The sequence below is a fragment of the Heptranchias perlo genome, chromosome 32 (genome assembly GCF_035084215.1).
Source record: "Heptranchias perlo isolate sHepPer1 chromosome 32, sHepPer1.hap1, whole genome shotgun sequence".
In the NCBI taxonomy this organism is placed as follows: domain Eukaryota; kingdom Metazoa; phylum Chordata; class Chondrichthyes; order Hexanchiformes; family Hexanchidae; genus Heptranchias; species Heptranchias perlo.
In genome coordinates, this window is record NC_090356.1 from 25,143,137 (window position 1) to 25,162,331 (window position 19,195).

Sequence of the window (19,195 nt, forward strand, 5' to 3'; positions counted from 1 at the left end):
AGGAGAAGAACAGCAGATTCAAATTTTGCAAACACTAAGAGAAATTCTGCTTATGTTTTGCCTTACGCAATAAAACTAGAAAAATTAGGCCCAATTTTAACCTCACCCACCCGGTGCAAACGGGGCAGGTTCAGTCTGAATGCCTGTTTTTCACCTCGTCCAATTTTACTCTCCATTGACTTCAACCGCTGGGCTGGTTAGGTTAAAATCGGGGTTGAATCTGGCTCTGTGAAGGTATTGCAGCTTATAGTAATGTTCTTGGTGCTTGTATATTCTGCAGTTTTACATTGTCATAAAACCTAATTTCACATAAGTATTATAGTAGGGCATTACTTATGTAGAAGATGATTCTATCTTTACATAGCAACTATGAACCTAGATCATCATCATTTTTCATTTTGTGTGCGAGTGCTATATATATTGGTCATATATCCATGATACATTAATGGGCCCTTGTGGCTATCCACTAGGTTGTAGAATCACTTCAAATGCAAAGAGAGTAAATTAATTTTATCAAGCCTGTCTACAAGCTAGAATTGGAGCATGCAGTGGAATGGAACTACCCTCCAGGTACTATATGTGTTCTGGGTTTATCCTTGTACCAAGTGCAATGAGAATGAAATCAATTTGGGAGCAATTGGGTCTCATTTAAATTATTTAAATCCAGTAGCATTTCCTCCTACCCCACGCCCAGTAAACCCAAGCAATTCCTGGCTGGAAGCAAATCCACTGTTCCCTTTTACTCTTTTGTGTTTCTCCAATCCCATCTTTTTTAACCTCACTTCTGTCTGAACTCCTGTTTTGGTCCTTGTTAACTAACTTTTCACCATCCGCTCTGATCTTTTCCTTTGATCTTTCCCTTTCTGACTCTGAATGACTAATGCCCTGATATCTTGCCCAAGTACCATTCGCTGTGTGTGAGCCTGGACATTGTTTATTGACAGAATATTTAACCATGTGGGGAATCACAACCAAGTCCAATTCTGTTCTTCACTGACATCCACACAGATGCACTTTCAGTAGATGCACCGAACAGTGATCAAGATCTGGAACCCTGATAAATTTTTTCTCCCTTCAACCTGGGGTGCTGAGGCCAATTATAGATTGAGCTACCTCAGTGCAGGCTGGTGTCTGAAGCCAGTGTGGGAAGCACTTCAATTTTTTTTTGATAGATTAACATTTCATTTGGGACCTTTTAACAGAAGGTAATTCTTCTTCAGATACTGACTAACCTGCTGTGAATTTCCAGTATATTTTATTTTATTTATAGCATCTTCCTTTTTCTTTTAACTCTTTGATTTATTTACTGCCATTTATATTCAGTTAGCCACATTCTGTTCCTCTATCTGTGTGATTTTGTTTGACTCATTTGTCCTGTTCACCTTTACTCTTTTTCCTTATACTACTTGGTTGTGATTGTGTATCTTCCAAAACCTTTCTCACAAGCCATAATTCTTAACTCAGGACTAGCCTCCAACTCCAACACACTCCCCATGGATTACAGGTGAAGTTTTAGCAGTCCTCTTTTGGGCCGATTCACAATCACTGATATCTCTGTGATAGTCAGTGCTTCATTTGAGAGTGACGCACTTAAGTCTGAAACTAGAGTCTTAAACTTAAATAAAGCCAATTACATAGGGGGCGAGTTGGCTAAGGTAGATTGGGAAATTAGATTAAAAGATACGATGGTAGATAAGCAATGGCGAACATTTAAAGAAATATTTCATAATTCTCAACGAATATACATTCCAATGAAAAATGAAAACTCCACGGGAAAAGTGATCCACCCATGACTAACTATAGAAATTAAGGATAGTACTAGATTAAAAGAAAAGGCTTTTATTGTTGCTAAGAAGAATAGTAAGCCTGAGGATTGGAAGAGTTTTAGAAACCAGCAAAGGATGACCAAAAAATTGATGAAGAGGGAGAAAATAGAATATGAGAGTAAACTAGCAAGAAATATATAAACAGATTGTACAAGCTTCTACAAATAATCTAAAAAGGAAGAGAGTAGCGAAAGTAAATGTGGGTCCCTTAGATGCTGAGACAGGAGAAATTATAATGGGGAGAAAGGAAATGGCAGAGACATTAAACAAATATTTTGTATCTGTCTTCACTGTAGAAGACACAAAAACTTACCAGAAATAATGGGGAACCAAGGGTCTACTGAGAGTGAGGAATTTAAGGTAATTAATATTAGTAAAGGAAAAGTACTGGAGAAATTAAAGGTATTAAAAGCAGACAAATCCCCTGGAACTGATGGCCTAGGGTTATAAAAGTGGTGGCTGCAGAGATAGCGGATGCATTGGTTGTGATTTTCCAAAATTCCTGAGATTCTAGAATGATCCCAGTGGATTGGAAGGTAGCAAGTGTAACACCGCTATTCAAGAAAGGAGGGAGAGAGAAAACAGGGAACTACAGGCCAGTTAGCCTGACATCAGTCACCGGGAAAATGCTGGAATCCATTATTAAGGATGTGGTAACAGGGTAGTTAGAAAATCATAATATGATTAGGCAGAGTCAGCCTTTGATGAAAGGGAAATCATGTTTGACAAATCTATTAGAGTTTTTTGAGGATGTAACTAGCAGGATAGATAAAGGGGAACCAGTGGATGTTGTATATTTGGATTTTCAAAAGGCATTTGATAAGGTGCCACATGAAAGGTTGTTACACAAGATAAGGGCTCGTGGGGTTGGGGGTAATATATTAGCATGGATAGAGGATTGGTTAACAGACAGAAAACAGAGAGTAGGTCATTCTCAGGTTGACAGGCTGTCACTAGTGGGGTGCCGCAAGGATCAGTGCTGGGGCCTCAGCCACTTACAATCTATATTAATGACTTAGATGAAGGGACCGTGTGTAATGTATCCAAGTTTGCTAAGGATACAAAGCTAGGTGGGAAAGTAAGCTGTGAGGAGGACACACAGGGCTCGATTTTAGCGTCGGATTTCCTGCGGGTTTCCAGCGGGGGGGCCCCGAAAATCCCGATATCCAGTCACGTGACCAGATCGCGCCACGATCCCGACCACTTCCGGGTTCCCCGATGACGTGCGGGGCTGCGTGCGCGGCCCCCGCTGGTGGGAATCCCGCAGGCAATTAAAGCCAGCGGGGTTCCACTTGAGTGTACTTACCTTGCTTGTTGAGGTCATTAAATGAGCTGAATCAGCTGTCAAAACAGGAAGTGTGGGATTTTACCTTCAACGCAGAGTGTTTCACACACTGGGGGAAACAGTCTCCCTCCAACCAGGCGTGTTGCAGCCAGCAGCCTGTGGCAGCTGCCAAGGTGCACTCCATGGGGGTGGGGGGCGGGGGGAGAGCCCTCACCCACGCAGGAGGCCACCGCGTCACATAGGGCAACCCCTGCCCCCCACCACCCCCCGCCAAGCCAGAGGACAGACCGACGCGAAACCGCAGCCCCAGTCCGAGGAACCACCCACCTACCCTGCACAACCCCTCAGACCAACACCTGCCAGATGGGTGGTGCATGGACACCCTCGGAGGACGAACAGCATGACCAGCCCCAGCAGCCTCGCAGTCCACGCCGTCCGCCGCACAGACGTGGAGCCCCCCAACACGGTGCTGTTGCACGCCCACCTGCACAGCAGGAGGGAGGGCAACCGCAGAGAGAGATGCATCGCAGAGGGCACTACCCTCGCCACAGGGTCCACAGACCGAGGCGCAGCTCCCCGGACCTCTCTGAGCAGCAGTGCACACGGAGGCGCAGATTCACTCGACATGTATTCGTGGAGATCTGCAGGCTCTTTCATGCCGAGCTGCTCCTGGCTGGCCCCAGCACCATCTGCTTACCTGTCGCTGCCAAAGTCACCACTGCCCTCCACAACTTCTCCTCCGCATCCTTCCAGGGTGCAGCCGGGTACACCGCCGATGTCTCTCAGTCGTCTGCGCGGAGGAGCCCTGCAAATACACCTGCACCTACTCTGCAGTGACACAATGGGTGGCATCAGTGGTGGGTCCTCATAGTGATACCCAGGAGCGGGCATTATTGGACACAACAGACAGGATTCACGGAGACATGGCAGTGGTGGTGCCAATATAATGTGTGATGTTTGTTGCTCTGAAATTCAATATAGGTAACACCCATGGCAAACCCTCAGACACCCTTGTGCATCCCCTTCATGCTCACGACACGTTTGCCTTACGCTGCCTACTGCACATATGTGATGCATGCCCTGTGGCTGCAGCACAGGTGGTGGCAGGTTGAGTGAGGCTGGCCGTGAGGGAGATGCACGAGAGGATGAGTATGGGATAGAGCCATGAGATTGTATGAGGATTGGGTTGCGTGTTAGTGGCGGGGTGAGTACTGGCGAGGTGAGTAGGTTTGAGTGGGTATGAGGGGTGATGTGACAGAGTAGTGTTGGCGGTGCCGAAGGAGATGTGGGGTGGGGGCAGTGTTGTGGCAGACGGAGTGTAGGGGAAAGACTACGTGTTCTCACTGTGGCTGACCTACTGCGGTCATTGGAGCGCCTCCTGCACTGTATGCAGGTGGGCGATATGTTTGTGGCGCAGGTGACCCCCTCTGCCACCTCGAGCCAGGCCTTCTTGATGGCAGAGGCAGGCCGCTTCCTCCCGCCCGCCGGGGGGAAGATCTGTGTCCTCCCCCTCCTCCTCACCCCATCTGATGATACCTGGGGTGAGGCATCATTAAACTGGGAGCAGCCTTCCCCCTGGGCTGCTCCATGCTGTAATTTGTTCCATTGGTTGCAGCATCTGTCAGTGGAGGACTGCCCCTTTAACTAGAGAGCCTCCAGCTGACAGATCGTACTGCGCATGCGCAGCCCGCCCGACGCGCAGACCAGCAGCGCGGACCCCGGAGGAGCAGGTAAGTGATTCCAATTAGTGGATTGCCTGCTACGATCGCGCGGACAACCCACTAATTTCACCGGGCGCGGAGGCCACGCACCCGAAACCCAACCCGCCGGAAACCCTCAGGCCTGCTAAAATCAGGCCCACAGAGTCTGCAAAGGGATATTGACAGGTTAAGTGAGTGGGCAAGAAGGTGGCAGATGGAGTATAATGTGGGGAAATGTGAGGTTATTCACTTTCGTAGGAAGAATAAAAAAAATGAATATTTTTTAAATGATGAGAAACTATTAAATGTTGGTGTCCAGAGAGATTTGGGTGTCCTGGTACACAAAACAAAGAACATTAGCATGAAGGTACAGTGAGCAATTAGGAAGGCAAATAGTATGTTGGCCTTTATTGCAAGATGTTGGAGTACAAGAGTAAAGAAGACTTGCTGCAATTGTACAGGACTTTGGTGAGACCTCACCTGGGGTACTGTGTACAGTTTTGGTCTCCTTACCTAAGGAAGGATATACTTACCTTAGAGGGGGTGCAATGAAAGTTCACTAGATTGATTCCTGGGATGAGAGGATTGTCCTATGAGGAGAGATTGAGTAGAATGGGCCTACACTCTCTGGAGTTCAGAAGAATGAGAGGTGATCTCATTGAAACATATAAGGTTCTGAGAGGGCTTGACAGGGTAAATGCTGAGAGGCTGTTTCCCCTCGCTGGAGAGTCTAGAACTAATGGACATAGTCTCAGGATAAGGGGTCGGCCATTTAAGACTGAAATGAGGAGAAATTTCTTCACTCAGAGGGTTGTGAATCTTTGGAATTCACTACCTCAGAGGGCTGTGGATGCTCAGTCATTGAGTATATTCAAAGCTGAGATAGATTTTTGGACTCTAAGGGAATCAAGAGATATGGGGATCGGGCAAGAAAGTGGAGCTCGGGGGGCCGTATGGCCTACTCCTGCTCCTATTTCTTATGTTCTCTAGCCACAGCTTTTGCTATTACATATAGTCATTCTCTAACCATAAATTGTCACTTGCATTCTCTTGATCTGTTTCACCAGCAACATCAACTCAATCTACATTGTAGTTGCTTGCTAAAATAGTGGAGAGAGAGCTTTCAGGTGACTGCTTCAAGCATTTGTAAAATGCTGTCCCACAATGTAATTCCAAGGCTGGGGAAGAATTCTTTGCTCTTCTTCAGATAGTGCCATGGAACCTTTAGGTCCCCTATAATGTCCTTTATCTTATCATTTCATTTCACCACCATTAAAAATTCATTGGATTTGCATGGTACAAATTTCCTTATTTTTCCCAACTTGCCATCTTCACCACTGTGGTCCTTATCTGTTTATTCCTTAAGTATCTGTTGCATCTCTCCATTTTCTTCAAGCATTATCTCCCTACGCTGTGTTATTTGTTGGTTGTGGATTGCTGCTTAAAAGATAACTAGTTCATGTCAGCAGCTTAGTTTTGTGCGAGCCACAATTTATTCATTTGTATCTCAGTCCTCTTACCAGTCTGTCTCTGAGCAAAAGTAATCTCACTCAATTACTTTCGACATAGAAATGGCAACATCGCTTAAAGTGTTGGTGTCCCTCAGCCATTTCTTACTTGAAAGGAACAGTTCCTGTTGACAAACAGGAGAACATGTTACAAGACAAAGCTTGTTGTTAATAGATCTATTTCTCACTCTAGCCTCCATCCCAGTCTTGGTCCAAAGCTTCATTGTCTCTCTATTTTATCCATACTGCTATGGTCCTTGCTCCTCTGATCTTTCCTGTCGTCCTTCTAAGTTCCAAATATGCCATCCTCTAAAATTTCCAACTCTCTAAATCCTCACTATATTTAAATGGTGGCTGATTGCACTGTCTCCTACTCTAATTCACCTTTGCCAGACTATCAAAACTGTGCTACTCCCAACGTCCCTCAGTCTCCCCATTGTTCTAGGGCGATGCTGAGAGAGACAGATATGTGAAATGCGAGCGAGAGAGAAACCAGGGGCATTAGTTAAAGGTGGCATGCCGCAGCAAAGCCCAGAATCCGGTGTGGAAAGGCTGGGCTTCGGTATGGGACTGTGGTAGGTGAGAGGAACAAGTCTATGACAGAATTGGATGGAAAAAGGGCCTGTGGTGAAACAGATGTAAACTAAATCTAATCGTGGGCCTCAAGGAGAAAAGGTTTTCCAAGGACTTAGAACTATTTGTACAGGTAAGTATATAAAGATAAATAACGATTTAATTTAGGAAATTGATTCATTTATACTTTTTGTTGTGTTATAAATTTTCAATTTTAGCTGTAAATTTTGTAGTTCTGGTGTCTTGGGCCTAGAAATTGGGTGGCATGGTGTCCATTTTTCAGGCGCTTCTCATCCTCCTAAGGCCCCAAATTGGCGGGCAGGAAACGTGTGCACACTTCCGACTGCAAGTGCGCCGCCCGCCATCTTGGATAAGGACATACAAGAGGCATCCTTTACCCACGCCTGAAGTAGGTGTTAGGCCTTATGCATATGCAAATAAGGGGCCTAATGCTTGCTTCACGTCCTCCGCTGAAACATTGGTTTGCCCTGAGCGCTGCCATCGCCCTCAGGGAAACCAACCCTAAAGGTCGCCTGAAAAAAAAAGCAAGTACTTGCCAAGTAAACACCATCCCGAACGCTGCCGCTGCTGCACCCCGCACCCCCCCCCCCCCCCCCCCACCCGGTCCCGACCTCCAGGCTCCATGACCTCTGATCTCCCTCCCCTGGCCCTGACCTCCAGGCTACCCGGCCCCCGATCACCACCCCCCCTGCCCCCCGCTAGAGGCTTCACTTATCTGAGGGTCGCTGCAATGATAGCAGCGCTCCGATCTTGGTACCTCCTTCCCGGAGGGTCCTTCTCTCAATGCTGGCCTCATGGTAATATGGTCTGAGGCCCAATATCTGGGGCTCCTTGGACCTCTCCATTTGTGCGTGGGGTAACTTTACTGTGGTGGTGGTGGGGTGGGGGTGCTCCTGAATTTCTAGGCCTTGATGTTTAAAATCTGTCTATGAGCAAGGAATTTGACTATGAATAATACAAGATAGAAAGGTTACAGCATGGAAGGAGGCCATTCGGCCCGTCGAGTCCGCACTGGCTCTATGCAAGAGCAATCCAGCTAGTCCCACTCCCCTGCTCTTTCCCCATAGTCCTGCACATTTTTTCCTTTCAAGTACTTATCCAGTACTCTTTTGAAAGCCATGATTGAATCTGCCTCCACCACCCCCTCAGGCAGTGCATTCCAGATCCTAACCACTTGCTGTGTAAAAAAGTTTTTCCTCATGTCACCTTTGGTTCTCTTGCCAATCACTTTAAATCTATGTCCTCTGGTTCTTGATCCTTCCGCCAATGGGAACAGTTTCTCTCTATCTACTCTGTCTAGACTCTTCATGATTTTAAATACCTCTATCAAATCTCCTCGCAACCATCTCTGTTCCAAGGAGAACAATCCCAGCTTCTCCAGTCTATCCACGTAACTAAAGTCCCTCATCCCTGGAATCATTCTAGTAAATCTCTTCTGCCCCCTCTCTAAGGCCGTCACATCTTTCCTAAAGTGTGGTGCCTAGAACTGGACACAATATTCCAGCTGTGGCCGAACCAGTGTTTTATAAAGGTTCATCATAACTTCCTTACTTTTGTACTCTATGCGTCTATTTATAAAGCCCAGGATCCCGTATGCTTTTTTAACCGCTTTCTCAACCTGTCCTGCCACCTTCAATGATTTGTGCACATATACCCCCAGATCTCTCTGTTCCTTTACGCCTTTTAGAATTGTGCCCTCTAGTTTATATTGCCTCTCCTCATTCTTCCTTCCGAAATGCATCACCTCGCATTTGTCTGCGTTAAATTTCATCTGCCACATGTCCATGATAGATTGAGGTGTATATTTTCCTCTGTTCTCTAACATTGGTAAAAAAGTCAGTCTGATAATACAGCAAGCAGCTGTGACATGGATGGAGGTGAATCACTTTGTGGCGATCTTGTCAGCAAAGTATTTTTACAATGTTTCCATAGACTCAATCTCTCTTTGGTTTACTGATCCCAAGTGCAGACGATTGAACCCACCACAAACTAAATGGATAATTCTCTTGTCTGCCAACTAAAGGAGTTGGAGGCAGCAGCTAGTGCTGCATTATGCAATAGGAAGTTCATCATGAATACTCACTACAGACCCTCTGGAAATAAATGATTCAGTTAAAGCCTTTTAGGAGGCCTTATACAAATCTGAAACAGCATCACAGATAGCTGTTGACATTTGCATTATCAGCTATTAGAGTATAACAGTCATTTGGCGAAGTAGATGGGTCATAGTGGAGCTTTAGCACATTGTACACTAGAAAAGATTGTTGGCAGTATTTGTAGGCAAAGGCTTAAAGCATTTGTAACACATTCCTTTGTCTACTGTTTTACTGGGGACAAGGGGGGTAATTTTAACCTCCAAGAACGGGTGGGTTGGGGGCGAGTGGGAGGTTAAAGTAACAGCTTTTTGGAGTGGGACCCAGGCGTCTTTGGGTGCGTGTGCACAACAGACGCCAGGAAGTCCCGCCCCTACTTAAAATTAGCGGGCCGATAATTAAAAAGACATTGTACCTCATTGAAATAGTTGAGATATTTAATTCTTTGTGTATTGCAAAAGTTAAATGAGTTTAACCTTACTTTCGGGTTTCCCATCGCTTCCGATTCACATCAAGTGAAAGCAGGCGGGAAGGGCTGGATCCATGAGGTGAGGGCCTTTATTACACTGCTTGTGAGCCCAGAGGAGCAGGAGTGCTTCATCCAGGCCCAACAAGCTCACCTGGTGCGACATGACCCCGCTTCGACAGCCCCCCCCCTGCCCGCTGATGCTGGAACCCCCTCCCCCCCCGATCCCCGATGCTGGCCGCATCCTCGCACACACCCCACCCCCCCCATTCCTGATACTGGCTGGAACCCCCCCGCCTGATTTTGTCCATGTCCTCCCACCAATTTTTTTTCCACCGCACACGATCTCTCCTTCTCTCCCTCCCCTCTCTCTGATTCGCGGCTCCTTTCCCTCCCGGCAGTCAGCCAGCCTGTCATTCCGGCTGCCTGCCGCGTGGGAATCCCGGAATCTCAAATACTCACCTACAATTGAGTTGCGATCGCGATTGTAAAAACAGACCTGGGACCTCTCTCCCCAAGTGATCTCAGATTCCGGGACCTGTTCCAATTTTCCCAGTACCCCTCTTTGTAATGTTTCTAGACCTCAGGGAGCCCTCAAAGTACTACCAGACTCTGGGGGAATTTTATCCCCCCAGGATGGGTGGGAGAGGGAGGGGGGGGGGGGTTAAATTCTTAAAAATCTGAAACCCGACCCCAACCTGCCGTGAACACGCCTACTTTCCTTTTAACCGGGGCAGTTTTGGGGGGGCGGGCGGATAACCTGCTCTCGAGAGACGGGTCAGTAATTTAAATATGCTAATGAGGCCGCGCTTCAGATTTTAGCAGCCATTTAGATTTAACGGCTGTGGGCCGGGTTTCCCAGTGTTTGGGAAACCCGGCAGCTGAAGGGAGGCAAGAACTGCCGGATCCAGCAGGTAAGAGCTTTTCCAGCACTGCTTGTGGGCCAGGAGGAGCAGGAGTGCTTCCCACCGGCCCACCAAGTTAACCTTCCACAATCGGCCCCCTTCCCCACGATCAGACGACACCCAGCGATCCCCCCCGCGATCTCTTCCCACCGCCACCCCCGCCCCCCGCAATCTCCCCCACGATCTCTTCCTCTCTTCCTCCTCCCCAGTCCCCGGCTGTGGCCTTGTACCACAAGCCTTCCCGCCCAACATCCAGCCAGCCTCTCAATCTGCCAGCCAGGAAACAGAGAAAAAAAAATCACATTAAATTCGGCAGGACCTCCGCATTCCCCGCATTTCCGCGTTCCCCGGGTTTCCCGGCCACCACAAGTCGCCCCTGTTCCATCCCCCCCTCCCCGTAAATATCTGGGTCCCTGAGTTTGCTTGCAAATAGCAGGGCCACTCCCAGTGTTGATAAATGAGTGTCCCATAGCATAAAACCTACACTCCTACATCACCATCCCTGTACAACTAGAAGGATAGATCCGCCAGAGATGGGGGTCACAATGATATACAGTCGGGTGCAATCCTCAACATTGGGTCCTGATCACTTGAGTTTTCATGGCTTCAGGTCAAACTATGTCAAGGAAACCTTTAGTTAATCAGCACTAACTGCCCTCACTCAACTGCAGAGTCCGTACTCTTCCATGCTGAACATCACTTGGAGAAAATGCTGAGGGAAGTAATGGCACAGAATACACTTTGGGTAGAGACTTCAACATTCACCACTAAGAGAGGCTTGGTACGATCACCAACAACTGAGCTGGCTGAGTCCTGAAGGATATAACTGCCAGACTTTGCCTGCATCAGGTGGTGTGGGAACCAACAAGAAGTGGCCTATTTGACCTTGTTCTCACCAACTTACCTGTTGCAGACATATCTTTCCATGATAGCATTGGTAGAACTAATCACCGCACAGTCCCTATGAAGCCAAAATCTTATCTCCACCGTGAGGACATCCTCTGCTATGTAATATGGCACTAGCATCGTGCTAAGTGGGATAGACTACCGATAGATCCAGCAGGTCAAAACTGGGAATCCATAAAGCGCTGTGAGCCATCATCAGCAGAGGAATTGTATACCACCACAATCTGTAACCTCGTGGCCCGGCACATCCCTCACTTCTTAATAACCAGCAAGCCAAGAGACTAATCCTCGTTCAATGTGGAGTGTAGAAAGGTGTTACAGGTATACCTTAGAATGAGGTATGGAGTGAAGCTACTACACAGGGCTACTTAGCAGCACCTCCCTCCCCTATAACTTCAATCACCGAGAAGGACAAGGATAACAAAGTCAAGGGAACATATCACCTCCGAGTTCCTCTCCGTCATACACCATCCTGAGTTGGATATATATTGCCATTCCTTCATTGTTGCTGGGTCGATATCCTGGCATTCCCTCCCTGACACCACTGTAGGAGCACCATTTCCACAAGGACTGCAGCAGTTCAAGGGGAAGGCCCATCACCACCTTCTCAGGGCAACTAGGGATGGCAAAAAATAAGGCTTTGCCCGCATTGCTGACATAGGATCATAGAATCATACGTCACAGAAGGAGGCCATTCAGCCCATCGTGCCTGTGCTGAGAACAAATATAAGAAAACTTCTCTGTTCTTCTAAAACCTCTGATTTTCCTTGAGCAATGCAATGGGACTGCGCACACACACCAGTGTGCACGCATGCACATATATATATTAAAACAAAAGCAAAATACTGTGGATGCTGGAAATCTGACTCTCTAAAGACAGTTCTGATGAAATGTTAACTGTTTCTCTCTCCACATATTCTGCCTGACCTGCTGAATGCTTCCAGCATTTTCTGTTTTTATCACATGCAAGATATATCACAAAGATATATCATCAGACTCCAGGGGCATGATTTTTACTTGGAGCCGGGAACTGAGCGGGTGGGTAGAAGTGAAGTGAGTGTGTCGGAATCTGCGATCGCAACTCAATTGAAGGTAATTATTTTTGCTTCCAGGTCTCCCGCACAACAGCCAGATTAACAGGCTGGCTGTCTGTTGGGAGGGAAAGCAGCCAGGAATCGGAGAGGAAGGAGGGAGGGAGAGATCGTGAGCCATGGAGGACATGGGGGTGTTGGGTCCTTGCAGAAGATCGCGGTGGAGGGGAGGACCTTGGAGAAGATCGGGGGTGAGGGGGGATATTGGAGAAGATCGCGGGCAGGAAGGTGATCGGATTTACCTTCAGGGGTTCTCGGCCATTGTGGGGGAGGTCTCCCATCGTTGGGGGGGTGGTCGGATATCGGATGGGGGGCGGTCTGATCACTGCAGTCCGATCGAGGCAGGTGAGCTTGTTGGGCCTGGAGAGAATACTCCTGCTCCTCCTGGCCCTCAAGCAGTGTCATAAAGGCATTTACCTCATGGATTGGCCTTTCTCGCCTCCATTCAGCTGACGAGATTCAGAAGCCATTGGAAACTTGTGCAGGTGAGGTTAAATTAATTTCAACCTTAGAAACAACAAAAAATTAAGTATCTCAACTATTTCAATGAGGTAAATTGCCCCTTTAACAATCTGCTCACCGGCATCAAGTGTGGACGGGACTTCCGGGTTTTTGATGTGCGCGCATCCAAATGCGCCTGGGTTAAACCCGGAAGTGGGCGCGTTGGAGCCGGGTTGCAGTTGCCCTTCAAAAAGCTGCTACTTTAACCTCCCACCCGCCCCCAACCCACCCGTCCCCTGGGGTTAAAATTACCCCCCGAGATCTGATGCACCAGTATCACATTTTAAGTGTTGAACTTTATTACTGATGCAAGCAAAATGTTTTTTAAAAGAGAGAGAAAGCCAGACATTGAACTGGAGCCTGGACCCATACAAGCCATTTGTTAACCTCTAATTTACCTCTTGAGCGGTGGGATTAACGAGACAGGCCAGGTTCGGAGCTCAACATTCGAACCCTGCACCAGACCATAGACTCCCCATTAGCAATGCCACGGGATATCCGCTAGTAGATGAAAAAGGACACTCGACTTATGAATATCAAATAATGTGCAATTCAGTGTTCAAGCAGTTCTTCTTGCTCCTCATTATAAAAGAGTTTACCCATTGTTGTTTCCAAGCCAACAGAACATTTTCAGTGTAGTTGTCTTCTAGAAATGAAGAAAAATCTAAAAGTAACAAACAGTAATACCTAAACACTACTTAATGTCAGGGTGATGGATGTCTTCAATTGCAGTGTTACACATTTTGTCCTAAAATAGGTCATCTTTAGAATCGATGGGATTATTCTCTCTTGTTTTACCATTGAGCTTCCATTAGGATATATATATTAAAGGGGAGGATCATATTTCACGATAGCCTTAATGATCTCCAATAACTTTTCAGCTCGTAGAAAAGTTAGAGGATGTGAAGAGTGCTTTAAACGCTATCTACATTTAGTAATGGTTTTCAGTGAGATGCAGGGCATTTTACTGGAAAAGTAATTGAATGCACAAAGATTAGTCATTCAACCTCTCAGAGTTTGTAGTCCAACACAAGGTTATATTGTTTGTTGAATATTCAGTGTTTGATTTTAGGAACTTATTGTCCAATTAATCCTTTTCACAGAGCAACGTTTGATGCCTATTTGCAGATTTATTTTAATCACCCATTTTCTCCTCTCCTCATTTATTTCTGTTGCATCATACTGGGCTCCACTCGAGGGTGTCAGCTGCCCTTTGAAACCTTGCCCAACTGTCCCTTCTTCATGTGTGAGTCCAAACAGTGAGCATTCATGGACTATTCGACTGTGGAGAGCATCACAGCCAAATCAAGTCCTGTCCTGACCTGATGTCCACACACACACAGTTTCCGAGTGCATCACCTGATAGCAATCAGGAAAGGGAACCATGCCTGATTTTTCTCCTCTCTACCCCAGGCCACTGGAACTGACTGTAGTGCCCTCCTAACTTGGATTAAGCCATTTTAGCAACTACTGGTGATCAAATCTGGGGGACATTTCCTGCCCTGTATGTCTCAGTTCCACACTGGCAGCACATTTATGAACTGAACCATTGAATAGCCCACTGTTTGGTCTCTGAGCAATGCAGAATTTCTATGAGAAGAAAAGAAGAGTCCTAGTCAGAGGGAAAGAGAGGGAGAAGCTGACGAGAGAGAGAGAGAGAGAGAGAGAGATAGAAGAGCCAACAGATTTGTAACTCTTGCACTATTCATCCGTGAGGCCATTTTCTCAATCCTCTGATTAAATGTTATCTGCAGTCAGCACATCTGAGTTAAACTCCATGTAAGAACATGTTGGTGCAGGCTCATTAGCTGATAGTGCTCTAAAAGCTTCAATCAGCAATTCCAACTCTGCACACTTGTCTGCTGGTACTTTCTATTTATGTAAATACCCCTTTACACACGTGTTTACTTTTTTGCTAAAATGATCAAACAGAGAAAAATACTTCCCTGGAAGATTCTTTATTCCAGCACGCCACTCTGAAATACAAGCGTATAACAATTCTTGGGGTACCGAGCTCCATCTTGAACTGTGCAATGGAGAGGTTCCCCCCCTGCGTGCTTGAACTGTGAATCACCAGAAGAGTGCCTCCACACTGCAGTCGGGCTTAAACCAGCCAATCATAGTCTGGGTTTCAGAATCAGACCAGCATATTGTTTAATCCCAAAATTAACAGGTATATGGGTTTAATAGCATGTGGCCCTTAATAGAAATGACTAGGTGAATTTTGACGATCTGGGTAGTAATTGATGAGACCATGGAACAATGAGCAAAATGCTTACCTAGACTGTGCTGGGATGGTCTCATTAACCCCAACCCAGTCAGCAGGGGACATGGAAGCAGGTGGGAAATAGAGTGCCCTCCCCATTAAAAGAAACATAGGGGGCGATATTCCACATAAAGAAAGAACTTGCATTTATACAAGGCCTTTCACAATCTCTGGATGTCCCAAAGCGCTTTACAGCCAATTAAGTACTTTTGGATTGTTGTAATGTAAGAATTGCAGCCACCAATTTGCACACAGCAAAGTCCCACAAGCAGCAATGAGATAATGACCAGATCATCAGTGTTTTTTTTTAGTGATGATGGTTGAGGGATAAATATTAGACACTGGGGAGAACTCCCGTGCTCTCCTTCGAAATAGTGCCATCTGATCTTTTATATCCACTTGAGAGGGCAGACATCTCATCTGAAAGATGGCACCGCACTCCCTCAGTACTGCACTGATGTGTCAGCCTGGATTAAGTGCTCAAGTTCTGGAGCGGGACTTGAACCCACAACCTTTAGACCCAGAGGCAAAAGTGTTACTAATTGAGCCACATATATATGAGCAGTGGGGAAGCTCACCAGCTGACAGTGAATATCAAAAAATTGGCAGTTGAGGATACCCACCACCAGTGAATACTTAGAAAATTACCCTCACACAAACTGCTTGGCAGAAAGTGGCAGCCAGAGTGAATGTTATTTCAGTCATACTGAGGATGTAGAGGTAGATGAAGAAAATAATTACTAGGCTACAGATGTTTGCAAATGTAAGGCTAGCCAGATTTTCATTGTACTAAGTGGTTGCATGCCAGGAAGAGTTTTGGCTTACCCTGATACACCTTGACTGAGGCTGCATGGTAAATCCTCACCAAATAGCTCGTTCTACACCTCACGTACATGTCTTCTCATGCAGCAGGGCACACAAGGGTAGAGTTTCCTTTTTGTTGCACCTGGCAACACTTTCCTTAAATGGGCGGTGTGGGCCCTCTGCTTGCAGTAGATGCAGGCCTGGCACAAGCATTATAATGAGGTGGGAGGGAGGCATTTCCAGCCTCGGCCTCACTTTCCTCTGACTTTGCCCATGGAATGCCCCAACGGAGGGGTGCTTCAAGGAACCTAATGGTGGCCTCGTGTTGGGACCCTCCGCCGACCAGGCGCACACTGAAGCTCAATGATGGAATAATGGTTGAAAACTATTTCCACCCACCACACCCAGACGTTCCTTGGGTCTTCAGGGGTCCTGCAGCAGGCAGAAGGCCCCAGTGCTAAAGGCCAGGAGTGCATTGATTAGCTGTGATATTTATACTTCAGAAGATCCAATGTGATAGGAATTGGTTAAAATGGAATTTCCTGAATGGATTTGGATATTCATAATTAAATTCCATTATATCTCTTACAGAAAAATATATGCTCCTGATCAGTTCAATTTTTATGTCATCGCAAGCTTCTAATGAGATGTCAACTTCACTGCACACTGAAGATAGAATACCAGACCGTGCACAGCTACTTATCTTGGCCCTGGAATTGTCTCTCAGGTAGTGCCACCTTCATATACTGTCTGTCCCTTTCTGTGTAGAAGTTTAAGTGCAAAGTTAGCTGTTAATTGCTGAACCAGGGCTGTCAGAGTACCCAGGGGAAATCAATTACTTGCCTTTTGGTGTTGCCCAATATAATTTCTTCATGTTGTTCCATGTTCCTATCAACTACTAGGGGGTCAAGTTATTGATCTAGAGCTTGCCAATAGCTCTGCGAGTAGATAAGAACTTAAGAAATAGGAGCAGGAGTAGGCCATCCGGCCCCTCGAGCCTGCTCCGCCATTCAACAAAATCATGGCTGACCTCAACTCCACTTTCCCGCCCAATCCCTATATCACTTGATTCCCCTAGAGTCCAAAATTCTATCTATTTCAGCCTTGAATATACTCAACAACTCAGCGTCCACAGTCCTCTGGGGTAGAGAATTCCAAAGATTCACAAGCTCTGAGGTCAGTTACAGATCAGTAAATTATTTGGAAATTCCTTGTTCCAGAAATGAAATGCCTGGCTTTCATTTTCTCAAAATTGTTTTGCATGTGTAACAAAGTGTGAAATGTAGATTGTGACGGGTATGTGCTACAGTAAAGCCTTTGAATATCTATATCCATGTATCTATCTCTATCTTTCAATGAATGATCTGGACTATTAATCCAGAGAACAAGGGGTAAATTTTAACCCCCAAGAACAGGTGGGTTGGGGGTGGGTGAACATATAAGGAATAGGAGGAGGAGTAGGCCACATGGCTCCTGGAGCCTGCTCCGCCATTCAGATCATGGCTGATCTTCGACCTCAGCTCCACTTCCCTGCCCAATCCCCATATCTCTTGATTCCCCTAGAATCCAGAATCTGTCCATCTCAGCCTTAAATATATTCAATGACTCAGCATCCACAGCCCTCTGGGGTAGAAAATTCCAAAGATTCACAACCCTCTGAGTGAAGAAATTCCTCCTCATCTCAGTCCTAAAAGGCCGACCCCTTACCTGCGACTATGCCCTCTAGTTCTAGACTCTCCAGCCATGGAAAACAACCTCTCAGCATCTACCCTGTCAAGTCCCCTCATAATCTTATATGTTTCAATTAGATCACCTCTCATTCTTCTAAACCTCAGAGAGTATAGGCCCATTCTACTCAATCTCATCTCATAGGACAACACTCTCATCCCAGGAATTAATCTACTGAACCTTCATTGCACCGCCTGTAAGGCAAGTATATCCTTCCTTAGATAAGGAGACCAAAACTGTACTCAGTACTCCAGGTGAGGTCTCACCAAAGCCCTGTACAATTGTAATAAGACTTCCTTACTTTTGTACTCCAACCCCCTTGCAATAAAGGCCAACATGCCATTTGCCTTCCTAATTGCTTGCTATACCTGCATGCTAACTTTTTGTGTTTCTTGTACGAGGACACCCAGATCTCTCTGAACATCAACATTTAATAGTTTCTCATCATTTAAAAAGTATTCAGTTTTTCTATTCTTCCTACCAAAGTGAATAACCTTACATTTCCCCACATTATACTCCATCTGCCACCTTCTCGCCCACTCACTTAACCTGTCTACATCCCTTTGCAGACTCTTTGTGTCATCCTCACAGCTTACGTTCCCACCTAGCTTTGTATCCTCAGCAAACTTGGATACATTACACTCGGTCCCCTCATCTAAGTCATTAATATAGATTGTAAATTGCTAAGGCCCCAGCATTGATCCTTGCGGCAACCCACTAGTTACAGCCTGGGAGAGATTAGGGGTAATTACAGCCTCTCCGGGAGGAGCTATGTCCTGCAGATCAGCAACATCCGAGGTTGCCTGGTTTGTGTTGAGTTAACTAGTCTCAGAAGGAGTGGCAGTTGATGTGCTACCATTAGCTGAAGCATCCTTGGGCTGAGACTGGGAAAATTAGCTAGAGTTGATGCTCCTGATCACAATCCAGTGACCCTGCTGGAGGAGTGCGTTTGTGGACGTAGGGTGACGACAGACTGGACTCGGTCATGATCTCCACTGCAGTTGAACAGCCCACCAATACACAGGGCTGGATTCCCCTCCGCAATCCTGTCCAAAATTGGGCAAATGGCTCAGGTCCTCAGCAGATTTCTCTCCCGTCTGCCCATGTTGCCACCGCTTTCTGTGACTGCCAAATGGAAGGTGGCAGTAGGCTATAGAGAAGCAGTCATAATGGCCTTGAAATCCTCCCATTGAGGCCTTGTAGTGACCTCCTCTTCCTCTAATTCGGCCCCCCGTGTCCTACCTGTGTAGGCCTCAATCTTAGCTGAGACCTTCAAGGCTGCAGCTCCATCAGTCTTCAGGGTGCTTCTGCACTTTTAACGTCGTCCCTGCCTCTTGTGGTGCTGCAACAGCATTACTGCTGCAACACCACAATATCCCTCAGCACCATTGGTGGGCTCTCTCGGCATCTGGAAATCAGTTGGAAGCTCGCCATGCATGGAAATGACCCCTAAATCAAAGAAATCGGCATTGGTCAGGGCAGAGTCGAGGAGGTGGAGCAGAAGTCCTGCCCCACAATAATG

At 46.5% G+C, this 19,195-nt stretch overlaps 1 long non-coding RNA gene across 1 annotated transcript in view; it reads left to right on the forward strand.

Moving 5' to 3' along the window:
- The window catches only part of LOC137300862 (uncharacterized), a 310,362-nt gene extending 293,696 nt beyond the window's left edge, over positions 1–16,666 (forward strand). Inside the window, exon 6 of the long non-coding RNA XR_010958169.1 lies at positions 16,537–16,666. This is a non-coding gene — a long non-coding RNA (uncharacterized lncRNA). The remainder of the gene's footprint in view (positions 1–16,536) is intronic.
- The last annotated feature ends 2,529 nt before the right edge of the window (positions 16,667–19,195 follow it).